This window comes from Schistocerca cancellata, chromosome 11, assembly GCF_023864275.1.
Source record: "Schistocerca cancellata isolate TAMUIC-IGC-003103 chromosome 11, iqSchCanc2.1, whole genome shotgun sequence".
Classification (NCBI taxonomy): domain Eukaryota; kingdom Metazoa; phylum Arthropoda; class Insecta; order Orthoptera; family Acrididae; genus Schistocerca; species Schistocerca cancellata.
The window spans coordinates 10,609,481-10,622,639 of record NC_064636.1 but is presented as its reverse complement, the minus strand read 5'-3'; the positions used below and the strand labels follow the sequence as shown (position 1 = coordinate 10,622,639).

At 44.3% G+C, this 13,159-nt stretch overlaps 1 protein-coding gene across 2 annotated transcripts in view; it reads left to right on the top strand.

Moving 5' to 3' along the window:
• The window catches only part of LOC126108724 (transcription initiation factor TFIID subunit 12-like), a 54,336-nt gene that overhangs the window by 14,564 nt on the left and 26,613 nt on the right, over positions 1-13,159 (top strand). For both annotated transcript variants that reach the window (XM_049914056.1, XM_049914057.1), the window contains exon 2: positions 9,179-9,243. The gene's annotated coding sequence lies outside the window, so the exon portion shown is untranslated. The remainder of the gene's footprint in view (positions 1-9,178; positions 9,244-13,159) is intronic.

Here is a 13,159-nt window from a genome sequence, read left to right as displayed (position 1 = left end):
TAGGCGCTAGACATCTTTGTGGTATTATATGTGTCAGCTTAATTCAGCAGTAGAAGATAATTAGAATGTAATAGGTGTATAATTAGTTAAAAGCCTGGTTAATTCCAAAACTTAAGTAATAATATTTTTTTGAACTTCCCATCATGGGTCATTGCAGACCCTGCTCACATATCTTTTCAACTGACACCAGGAGCACAATGAATCCCGTGCCTCTCTCTGTATGTTTGCATTCCTATCTCTCGGCATCCCTCAGTATTTTCACCCGGTCTACGTTATTTATGTCCGTACTCTGCAGACGGAGTGCACGGCTGAGGATATTTCTCAGTCCCACACTTTATGCTTTCTTCCCATTCTGTTCGTATACAGAACACGGTAAGAATGATTATTTAAAATCTAGTGTAATGTTTTCTTTGAGATCCCTACTGGAATGATATGCACCCGGCTATAGTCGTAAGTAGGATTTCGTGGGTCAGTTTGTATCCATCTCAGAATTTCTGCCAAGTCCAGTATTCCCGCACCTCTGTGGTGCCGTCCTGTCAGTCGGATGATCCGGTGACTGTCCGTGCTGTCCTACTTGCTGTAAGTTCAGAGTCCCCTCATTAGTCAGAATCGGTATGGGTCTGTGATACACGAGAGCAATACTCTCGGCAAAATTGGGGGGAGGGGGGAGACAAGTTTGCAAATGTGCATTTATTTCTGAAACACAAACTGGCCTCTTTTGTTGATCAAATTAGGAGTTTGTACTTTCTTCACAATTATTGATATGTCTTCTCAAGACTTGTCTTCACTTACTGGCCAAATACAGCTTGTAGTTGAGTAATACTTGGTTAGTTTCCTCCTCGTATTCCTTCACTTTTGCCAAATAGTCTTCCTTCCTCCTGGATCTTCCCACTGCAGTACAAAATCTCCTGGCTCAGTGGTACTGTTTTCTTTGCTGGATGAGGACTTTTCCACCACCAAACTGTAATGAACTTCACAAAGGGATGAATTGGTTATAGATTTTTCCAGTGACTATCCAGAAATGACGCTGATGACTGAACTACTCCTGCACTTGTGAAAAGAAGCGTTACACCTTTTTAATTCTGTTTTGCACATATACGTAATTTGTATGGCAAGTTTACTGTCTACTGAAGTGATTTTGCCATTTGCCAAACGATTCTTTTCGTAGTTCCTCCAACACCGTCAACCTGCCTCTTTGCCGAGGGAAGTGGCAGCAAATTCCAGTCGGAGCAGAAATGTCAAATTCGGACTGAAAACGTGGAAGATATGGAAGTGTAAAGTGATTCTTGAACTGTGAAGCACAACCGTGGGAAAAATTTTGATATGCTGAAAATTCGACTGTTTCTTCTTCAGATCCTGAACGAGGATTTTTAAGAGTGCCCATATCGGACATATTGTCACTTATAATGGCATAATTAGCAATAATATGATAATTTAACCAAACGCCAGCAGTGAAAATAGTAAACTTGTGCTGATCCCAGTGAACACTTTCAATTTCATCTCGGCTCACAGTGGTGTAGTGTTGCGCAAAATCTGTCCGAACGAGTGCGTCACAATTTACAAATGTTCTCTTTACACCTTCAGAGTGCCGAGTCTGTTTTCTTTCCACATAACAGTGAAGTTTTGAGTGCTGGGAACTGCAGGCGTATCTTTTTTCACACAGGCAGATATAAATCCAGTTTCCATTACAGTTTGGGGTGTCCGTCAAAACCTTCCGTTGGGTACATTGTATTTCATTACGAATTGTTTCTTCATCACCGAAGATATGTGCAATGTTGCAGTTGCCTATTTTCAGCCTGTCTGACATACAGTCAAAGTTTTCAGGATCTCACACACAGAGGGCTATCAATTATAGTATTCTACGTGGAAATACTCCTGTTTAGCTGCATATTAGTGTGGTATCTACGTGCACATGTTACGGAACATAGAGGAAACAGGAAATACAAATGGTGGGCAAAGCTCAGAAAACTTGGATTTTTCAATCACACAGTCAGAATACTACTCTTTAGCCTTTAGCAGTAATCATCATATATTCATATGTTTTTGAACCACTCCTTTCTTCCCAGTTTGGGTGTTCTTTATGGTAACTTTGTCCTTTTTATCTGGTTCTGTTCTGCCAATGTCATCACAAAGATAAAACTGTATTGCATTAGCTTTCATTTCATTCAGACATTTACATCCCTTTTTTTTAATTTATGGCACAGATTCAGATTACTCACAAATTCTGGTACCTTGTCAACAAACAGTTTTTCTACCACTGTTTTAATTTCCTTGGGGTGTTGGCAAACTTGTCATTGCCTTATCAGCTGCTTTCCCTAGTGACGTGCTACAGTACTGCTTTAAGAACACTTTCTAGAAATCCTTTGCCTGTCTTGCCGAATGATTTTAGCTTTTCTCTGTGCTGCTTCTGTCTTATCCTATCCCACTCGCACTCGAATTTTAACTTCGTTCCACCATTTGATTCGTTCCACCATTTGAAATGCTCGTTTTTCTTTCGTCCTTCGTAGTTTAAACCTTCTGACACTTTTGATTGATATTCTGAATACTTGACTGCATTCTGTTTGAGTTATTGTATAAACACGTGTGATCTTTCTAGACATCTAGGAGGCAAACAAAGAAATAACTGTTTAATTTATTTGATGTATGACATTGAATCAAAAATGTTGATATAATGCAGTAAAGTTGTGCCACACACCGTCACAGTTTTAGGTACGAGAGAGTTGTGCTGTAAAGAAACGGTGTTGCAGATCTTGGCATAACCTCACTTCCAAAAGGTTTCAAAAAGGAAAGTGATCAGGGCAGTCAACCCACAAGCTGCAATTTCCCTTTGCCGGGTATTTCTACAATGATGAAATCGAAATAACTATAGAAAAAAAATAATGAAGTATTTCTTTTTTTTTTTTAAATAAATTGTTTAGTTGTGAGAAGGAATCTTCCACTGTAGAAAAGTTATTATTACAAATACTTTGAACTACTTCAGTCCTTTGGTATAAAGGGTCCTTTCACAGGGAATGCTCCTAATGCGACGTTTGACTGGTACCGTGATATTAGGTGGCAAAACGGTCTGATCGGGAGCTAAGATCTGCCATTATTTAACCGCTTTCACCATACTTTGCCACTGTCGTCGACATCTTTCAATTGTAATTCTTTTCTCGAAGTACTGCAGCTACTGCTGGAAGTTGAGAGTGCAAATCCAACTTTCAAAATAAATTTGACAATTCTCGTTAACGATGTCTCGTTTGTCGTATTCTCAATTACAGTAACTGTGCATTACAAAGTTGTTACATTTTGCGGAACGTCGCAAAAACGTTGACTGATATGGACAAAGTCCAAAAATTTTCTGCCTTCATTAACAGATATCGATTAACTGTAGCTATATAACAAGTTTTCTCTCGACCCCACAATGTCACGGGCTCTGGTGGTGCAGTGGTTAGCACACTGGACTCGCATTCGGGAGGACGACAGTTCAAACCCGCGTCCGGCCATCCCGATTTAGCTTTACCGTGGTTTCCCTAAATCACTCCAGGCAAATGCGAGGATGATTCCTTTGGAAGGGCACGGCCAACTTCCTTCACCATCCTTCCCTAATTTGACGAGACCGATGACCTCGCCGTTTGGTCTCTTCCGCCAAACAATCCGATCCAGTCCAATCGAAACTAGACTACGGGTGTTTCTTTTATGTATATGCGCGTCTGTCCGTCTTAAGCCGTTTGGATAGACTGTACCGTGGTGGCACCTGTTTGGCCACCGGTGCCTTTTACACTAACCCGGTCGAGTCCGTATGCCGAAGCTGCCAAACTACCACTGTCGTACCGCCGTGACTTTCTCCTCGGCAGGTACGCGTGCCATTTGTCTGCCGTGCCCGGCCACCCGTCCTACGTCTCCTCCTTTGACGACTCCTTCGATCGCCGTAATGGGGCATGTCCCTCTTCTCTGTTACCTCGTGGAGTTCACTTTTGACTCTTTCTCTGGCAGCTTAACTTCGCGCTCCCTGCCACTTTCCCAGTGGGTGCGAACCCTTCACCACCTCGGCTCCGTGCAGCGACTCGTGTTCACTTTAGCCTTCGTTTGCTTACTAAAGACACTACTCCGGCCTAACTCTATCCCCAAAAGTTTCACAACCTACGCACGGAACTTCGCTGTAGTACTTTTGTGTACAGTGACGGCTCTCGGACGGAGTGCGGAGTTAAATGCGGCTCAGTCATTGGCGCTGACAATTTTCGGTATCGGCTTCCGGAACACTGCTCAGTATTTACGGCAGACGCGTATCTCTAAGTCCCTGTTTTTAGCTGTCTTTCCCTCCATTGATTGTGCTTAATGTGTAGTGGTCTTAACTCTTTTCCATGTTCTGTGGTTCTGACGCGGGTTCTTATGATCCTAGTTGATTTTACGCCCTAAATAAATTAAAAAAAAAAAAAAAAAAAAATGAAAGTCCAGGATGGAATGCAGTAATTTTATGAAAAGGAAAGTTGCTACTCACCTTATAGCATAGATGCTGAGTCGCAGATAGGCACAACAAAAAGACTGTCAACAGTAGACACTGTGTGTGTGTGTGTGTCTACTGTTGAGTCTTTTTGTTGTGCCTGTCTGCGACTCAGCAGCAACTTTCCTTTTCAGAAAACAAACGAACAGTTTGGTAGAGGCAAAACAGAAGTGTGAAAGGGGCAAAGGACAAGTTTGCTTGGTACGTGCAATTCAGATTACGGAGCGTGCCGCGTCAGAGTCGCTTCAAGCTGCTGGCCGTGACTCTGTGTGGTACACAATCCGACACATCCGTTGCCATTAAAGAATGATATCGTGCACAACACACGGGACAATTTGAAGAAGTGTCCTCGCCGAGCACTGGAGTGACTTTCAGACGAAAATGGAGCTGAGCGAATAGTGCCGTCTCCGTCAGGGACAAAATGGTGTTTGGGAGGCTTTTGTCAAGTAACTCTTATACCAGGATTCAGTTTTCTTTCGTGCTGATTTTGACAGCACGGTTTACTGATGATGGCACCGATGCTTAGAAAGTGGTGGTGACCGTGAGGAAAACTAAAATGGACCAGTGAATTAGTAACTTTGTGTACCTCTTTGATTTCTCAATAAGCCTTTTGTTACAGAGGAATTATTACCTTTTTGGACCGTCATTGTATTTTAGTTTTTGTTTCGATTGAGCACTGTTCCTATATTATATCGGGTTCGAGAGATTACCTAGTCTGTATTTGAAATTTGAAAAAAGCTGTACGTGTGTACAATAAAGAGAATTTTCGTGACAGCAGGTGATCACTTGAACACAAAGCTACACGTGTCACAGGTGACTCTGTGTGCAGCCGAGTCGGTGCCGCCAGACGAGGCCGTCGTTGTAGGTTTTGTGTGTCATTTTGTACTGAGTGATAGTTCCCGTAATGGGTCAGTTTGCCTGAAGAAAAGATAAATTGCTACTCTATATTTTCTTACATTGTAGACTTCTTAAAAAGTTATTGTAACTCTCTCCTTACTGACTTTTTTTGTCAGAGGTACCGGTACGGGGCACTTGTGCATACCGTCACAAATTGATCACTGTGCAGACTGTATAACTGAAATTTCCCGAGATTTCTTTTGGCGTCGAATAAAATTAGTACGCCGCTCTCGCAGTTTGTGCCGAAGGGGAATGCCAAAAATTCCCGGGGGCTCAGAAATGTGTGCCAGACTCAGGCTCTCAATCCGGAACCTCTGCGTCTCTGTCAGGGCTCCCATATTTTGGAGAGCTTCCGTGGAGTTTGGAAAGTGCGCTGTGTGGTCAAAAGTCTCCAGACACCTACTATATGACATTAACGTAGGGTGCCAGCTGGAACAGCCGGGGACACTTTCAGTGAGGAGCTGTCCAGATGTCTGTGGCAGTACGACAACCGGAGGTGACGATGGTGGACAGTGGGATACGTGAATATTCACAGTACATTACCACTCACTGTGCAGCTTCGTAGCAAACATTGCTGCTTGACCTGTGGCTGACAGAACTTTTCAGTTCCCAAATCAAAAACTGTTGATAATGAAAATGTTTTTTTTTTTATTTTCTTCTGAACTGGTAGAGTTATCAATTGCTTGTTTTCTGTTAGATGGCAGCTTATTGAATACCTTCCCATCAAAGCACACAACTTTATTCTGAAGTCTGGACGAGAGGGCAATGTCTACGAGAAAATTGTTTTTGTGTGTATTCACTATTTTGCTGACAAAAGTAGTGTGCATCACAACGTAGCTGAAACTAGTTTGTATCGTCACCAATGTACACTGTTAAATAGTAAATGTATTGGGGGAAATGAGGGTAAGAACTTAGACAGCCTTAAAAAGCCTTCTGGGTAATCTGCTTTACGGACTATTTTACTGCTCTCCTCTGCTGAACGAGCTCTTTATTTACTTTTTCTGCGCTGCCCTATAAGACAAGACGACAAAGAGTGGAGATATGCAGAATAAGCCAATATTCTTTCACGTTCGAGTTGGCGTCAGCAGGGCGGGAGGTGCTTCTAACGTGCCGAACTGAGTGTCTCGCTTAGTGTATCCGCGTGTTGACTCCATTTTAGCTTCTTATGCAGCTTGCACTAAGGAATTTTACACACTGTGCTGCACTAACTGTGTGACCATTACTGTACACTTCAGTCCCTAGCGGGTTTTATCGGTGGTGTGAAACTGAAATATGTGAGTGCTTGAGATATTATTAAGGCACGTGCTGCTTGCTGCGGATGCTTTAGACGCCTATTTGTCTCACCTCAGACACTCGGCTGTAAATGATATTGAGGCTAGCATGTAAATTTTTACTGCGGCAGTTTCGTTGGTCTGTCTTGTTAAGAGTGTGGTCGAATAGGTAAGGTAATAAATGATCGTACAGTATTGATGACCGTCAGACACCACTTAATATAGGTAGTCGTGGGTGTTTAAATAACCCACTCGAATGAATGCCACCAGCAATGGAGAATGATGGACTGTCACGCTTCGAAATACGGTTTTGAGATGCTGTCGACAGATACGTGATTGGCAATGAAGTGTGAAGTACGATAATGTTTTGCATTCGAAGAAAATGACCGCTCCTGTAACCTGCCAGTAATTACAGGACATTTACTGAGTCTGTGAAATGTCACGAAAACAGTCCTGGTTGTAGTGCCAGGAATTTCATAAGGACAAAACAGAAATGTGAAAGGGGCAAAGGTCGACGCAACTGAACATCTCGGTAGACGGAAACGTGCCGCATCGGAAGATCGATTCTGGCCGATCGTTACATCGGCATGTGCTGTGCGGCAGATGAACTGTACACCTGCTTTGTCGGTGTAAAGGACTTTGTACCGGAATCGTCGAACTGCTGGAAGAAGTCTCCTCACAAGGCACTGCGGCAGCTTTTGGGCAAGAATAGAGCTGAGTGAATGGTGTTGTCTCGCCGTCACTTAATGCGGTATTGGGTGGAAGCCATTACATTTCTGCACCGTATCGTTACAAAGGGTCAGATCACTTTTGGTAGCTGTTGTTAAATAATTCCTACACCTTGGTTCACATTTCTTTCATATTGGTTTGGCAGATTTTTGCCAATGGCACAAATGCCTAGAAAACCGTGGCATCTGCATGGAAATGTAATATGTACCAGTGCCTTAGTAACTTTGTGTACACTGTGTGATCAAAAGTATCCGGACACCTAGCTGAAAATGACTTAAAAGTTTGTGGTGCCATCCATCGGTAATGCTGGAATTCAGTATGGTGTTGGTCCACCCTTATCCTCGATGACAGCTTCCACTATCGCAGGCATACGTTCAGTCAGGTGCTGGAAGGTTTCTCGGGGAGTGGGAGCCCATTCTTCACGGTGTGCTGCACTGAGGAGAAGCATCGATGTCTGTCGGTGAGGCCTGGCACGAAGTCGGTGTTCCAAAACATCCCAAAGGTGTTCAATAGGATTCAGGTCAGGACTCTGTGCACGCCAGTCCATTACAGGGATGTTACTGTCGTGTAACCACTCCACCACAGGCGGTACGTTACGAAAGGGTGCTCGATCATGTTGAAAGATGCAGTCGCCATCCCCGAGTTGCTCTTCAACAGTGGGAACCAAGAAGGTGCTTAAAACATCAGTGTAGTAGGCCTGTGCTGTGATAGTGCCACGCAAAACAATAAGGCGTGGAAGCCCCCTCCATCAAAAACACGACCACAACATAACACCACCTCCTCCGAATTTTACTGTTGGCACTACACATGCTGGCAGATGACGTTCACCGGGCATTTGCCGTACCCACACCCTGCCATGGTACCGCCACGATGTGTACCGTGATTCGTCACTCCACACAACGTGTTTTGACTGTTCAATCGTCCAATGTTTTATGCTCCTTACACCTAGCAAGGCGTCGTTTGGCATTTACCGGCGTGATGTGTGGCTCGTGAGCATCCGCTCAACAGTGAAATCCAAGTTTTCTCACTTCCCGCCAAACTGTCGTGGTACTTGCAGTGGATCCTGATGCATTTTGAAATTCCTGTGTGATGGTCTGGATGGATGTCTGCCTATTACACATTACGACCCTCTTCAACTGTCGGTGGTCTCTTGTCAGTCAACAGACGAAGTCGGCCTGTACGCTTTTGTGCTGTACGTGTCCGTTCACGTTTCCACTTCACTGTCACATCGGAAACAGTGGACCTAGGGATGTTTAGAAGTGTGGAAATCTCGTATACAGGCGTATGACACAAGTGACACCCAATCACCTGACCACGTTCGAAGTCCGTAAGTTGCGCGGAGCACCCCATTCTGTTGTCTCACGATGTCGGTTGATTACTGAGGTTGGTGATATGGAGCACCTGGCAGTAGGTGGCAGCATAATGCACCTAATACGAAAAAGTATGTTTTTGGAAGTGTCCAGATAGTTTTGATCACGTAGTGTATCCGTTTGACGTCCTATGTCGCAGAGGAATAGTTACCTCACTTTTTGAACCACCCTTGTATTTTAGCTTTTGTCTCTGTTGACCATTAATCCAATATGATCTTAGCACTTAGGGGGCAGGAGTGTTTGGGGCTACACAATGTTTGAGGTGTCGAGTGGTTGTGCCATAAAGTGTAACAGAGCTGATTCATCTGTATTGCAGCACACCACAGTTTTCACATTTAGCTGTTATTTAATTTAATTATAGAGTAAGAACATTTTTTTGTGGCGGCAGGTAGAAAATATAAAGCACAAAGCTGTGTGTGTTGTTACAGGTTCCTCTGTGGCCGGAGCGAAGCAGCGGGCAGACCTCACTGTCGGACGAGGACGTCGCCTACAGGTTTGTGCGTACTGAGTGATAATTCCTGTAATGGGTCTATTTGCTCCAATAAAGTTTTAGGGTCAATCCATACGAAGTGGTCCAGTGATGGTTGCTTGACCATTTTTAAATATTTTCATTTTTTATATGTGATTGCCCTGTATTTGGAAAGTTCAAAACAGGTTTTTAAAATAATGTATCTTGCACCTTTACTGGATGGTGGCCATTTTTATTTATAGGCGTGCTACGATTTTTTGGTCTGGAGACATTAGCGAAAATTTGAATACCTCTGTGCTGGGTTAAGTTACAACAGTGCAGTTGACATGACATGACATTGTCTATTACAGAAAAATACCCTAAATTCAAAAATAACCAGTCAAAATGAGCTCCAAAGTTTGGTATCCAAATTTTCAAAAAAACACTTTTTAGGCTCAAAAATAACAAACAAGGAGTGATATATGAGAGTGTATTTTTTTTCCTGTAGTTAGATATCATACAATACTAGCCTCGTATAGAGCAAGAACACTATCAAATGTTTCCTTAATTTTTTATGAACTTTTGAAATTTGAGAATTTTCATTTTTTGTAAAGTTTGGGGTTAGTTATCTCAGGTGGGACTGCATATGAAAATATGATTTTTGCACAGTTTGTACACCTATATGATAGCAATGTTCTGTAAAAATTTCAACATTGATATCTGATGGTGAACAAAGATATTAATCTTTGAAAATGAGGAGATAATTCACATTACTCTACAACTGATCTTATGGCTGTTGCCTATTTAAATGGTTTATTGTTTCATTGTAATAAAATTTAATTGTGACATATATTTAGTTAACACTGTCACCCAATATTCATTTAGTTTGTTTACTTTTAATAATGCAATATTAAACAATAGGAGCTTTGGCTTTTGTTCTATGGTAATAAAAATGCCCATTTACATTTAGGTTTATTGTCATTAAAGAAGTAGATTATTGCTGGATGTGGCATTGTTGTAGGCAGTCTGTTCTGAAACCTTTGTTGGAGTGGATGTACTTACTTCATCGAGAGTGTAAAATGTGTTGTGTGCTTTGTTCTCTGTGTGATTTGTAATTAAATTTGAGAGATTAACTGGAATGCAATAACATGGATGAACAGTGCTCTGTTGGACAGAAGTGTGTCACAAAACAGTTTACGGTTCAGTTTAATAAAACTTGAAGATGTCAGTGACTTTGATGAAGTTGGACAAACTTGCTTTAAATTTCGAGTAAGTTCTTCTGTAACATCGGTGTGTGAGTATCATGAGAAGAAATATATTCTGAAGCAAAACAACGTTTTTGGAAGAAAGTACTGTGATCCACTTAGTCAGTAAAAAGCCTATTACTAACGGTTTGAGGGAAATAAAATGTGAACATTTGTCCTTGTTTTGTGAGAGTGAAACAGCTTCCCAAGTGAAACATAATGCGATTCCTGGGAATTCCTTGTGCCCAAATTGTTACTCCAAAATATTTGTTGTGAATCCAGAACCTGAATCATGTAACCTTGTTAATGACATTTATATTCCTAATGAGGAAGCTGTTAGCATATTGGATTTTCTTGATCTAAGTTAGACACACCTCCTGCTTCGAAAATAATAAATTTAAGTAGCATAAAAAGAAAAGCAGCTATTGGAAATAAGGTACAACAAATTTGAGACAAAATTAGGAAAAAAGACTTGGAATCGTGCTTTAATAATACAGATACCAACATTATTTCTGTTGTTGTTGTTGTTGTCTCCAGTCCTGAGCCCCCCTGCGGGTTCGGGGGTTAGAATAGGCCCGCGGTATTCCTGCCTGTCGTAAGAGGCGACTAAAAGGAGTCTCACATGTTTCGGTCTTATGTGATGGTCCCCTCTCGGGTTTAACCTCCATCTTTCTAAATTATTCCGAAGAGCGAGCCAATTGGGGAAGGGCGCCTTACATGGTGCACTGTATCCGTCGTGCATTGAGACCTTTAGCCGGATTTTTCGTCGTTGCAATGGTGTCCCGCTCGTTTTCCATCTCTTGGGTGAGGATACGTCCCTGGGTGCGATTCCCACGCTGCACTCTGCAGTGTTTCTTTTACCTGCGACGACGACCTTGGACAGTTTTGCACCTAAGATCCAGCACGGTAGCCAGTCCGTTGTGGTGGGGCCGCCATGTACCCTCTTGGTTGTAGCCCCCTGACAACACAGGGATCGCTCTACTGATGCCTGCGCCGTTAACTCCCCACGTATGCCAAGGAGTAGATGCCCGTCTCCCTGGGGCATCAGGACTCCCGGCAATGGCCATCCTGCCAAGTGGCTATTGCTGCGGCTGGGTGGCGCCCGTGGGGAGGGCCCTCGGTCGGAGTAGGTGGCATCAGGGCGGATGACCCGCAATGAAGCGTGGTACATCATCTCTCGCTGGTGGGCCTCCACCAGCAGTCTCTAAGCGATTGAGGTCTAACCTCAACGGCAGGAAATACGAACCACGATCATTTCCCTCCCTGGCCACTCCATGGGAGAAACGTATGGCAAAAGAAGGCAGTGGAGAATATTCACCCCGGTTCCTTGTGTGTACGCGAGTTGATGGGGAATCGTTTATGTCAACCAAGCCCCAGTTTTTTGTGGAGCATTTAGAGGACAAGTTCGGGGAGGTGGAGGGCTTGTCCAAGATGCGCTGTGGTTCTGTGCTCATCAAAACGGCATCCTCTGCCCAGTCACGGAGGTTGCTCAATTGTGACAAGTTGGGGGATGTTTCAGTTAACATCACGCCGCATAAGAGTCTCAACATGGTCCAGGGTATTATATTCCGCAGGGATCTTCTTCTGCAGTCCGACGATGAATTACGCGCCAACCTCGAACGACGAGGTGTTCACTTCGTCCGGCGCGTCCATCGGGGTCCGAGGGATAATCAGGTAGCCACCGGTGCCTTCATCTTGGCCTTTGAGGGTGATGTCTTACCCGAAAAGGTTAAGGTGATGGTTTACCGTTGTGATGTGAAGCCATATATCCCTCCTCCAATGCGGTGTTTTAAATGCTGGAAGTTCGGGCACATTTCATCTCGCTGTACTTCCAGCATCACGTGTCGGGATTGTGGACGTCCTTCGCATCCTGATACTCCATGTGCCCCGCCTCCTATCTGTGTTAACTGCGGAGAACACCATTCCCCCTGCTCGCCGGACTGTAGGATCTTCCAGAAAGAAAGGAAGATAATGGAATATAAGACCCTGGACCGCCTGACCTACACCGAGGCAAGGCGGAAATATGAGCGGCTACATCCTGTGCCCGTGGTGTCTACCTATGCCGCTGCTGCAACATCAGTTCGATCTCAGCTCTGTCAGAGTTCACCGGCCCCCTTGGTTGTGGGGGGCACTTCACTCCCTGTTGCTCCTGCTCCAACTACTTCAGGAGCAACACCACCCCAACCACCGGGGACATCTGTTCCCCATTCACAGCCGGAGAAGCGTGAGCCTTCTTCGGCTCCACTCGCCCGGAAGGGGTCCCTTGGGGCCCTCCCATCCCAGGCTTTGCCCAGTGCCAAAGCGGACACCCGCAAGTTTGTCAAACAACCACCGGTCGCTGGTCGTAGGGCGTCACGGTCGTCTTCAGTCCCTGAGACTGACCCAGTGAGGCCCTCCCAGCCAGAACCACCTAAGGCACAGCGCGCAAAGCAGTCGAAGAAAAAGGCTCCCAAGCATCCTGAAATTGCGGTGGCACCTGTCCCACCGCAACCTTCTCCCTCTGCGTCCGAAGATGAAGTGGAGATTCTGGCGTCCGCTGAGGACATGGATCTCGCCAGTCCCTCGGACGCAATAGATGACGTTTGTACAGGTGGTGACTCAGTAGCAGCAGGGGCCCCGGAGGCGTAATCTGCCTCCCCAGTCCCTTCACGCCTTTCCCATCCGTGGCCAATACCATCCTCCAGTGGAACTGCAGCGGTTTCTTCCACCATCTAGCT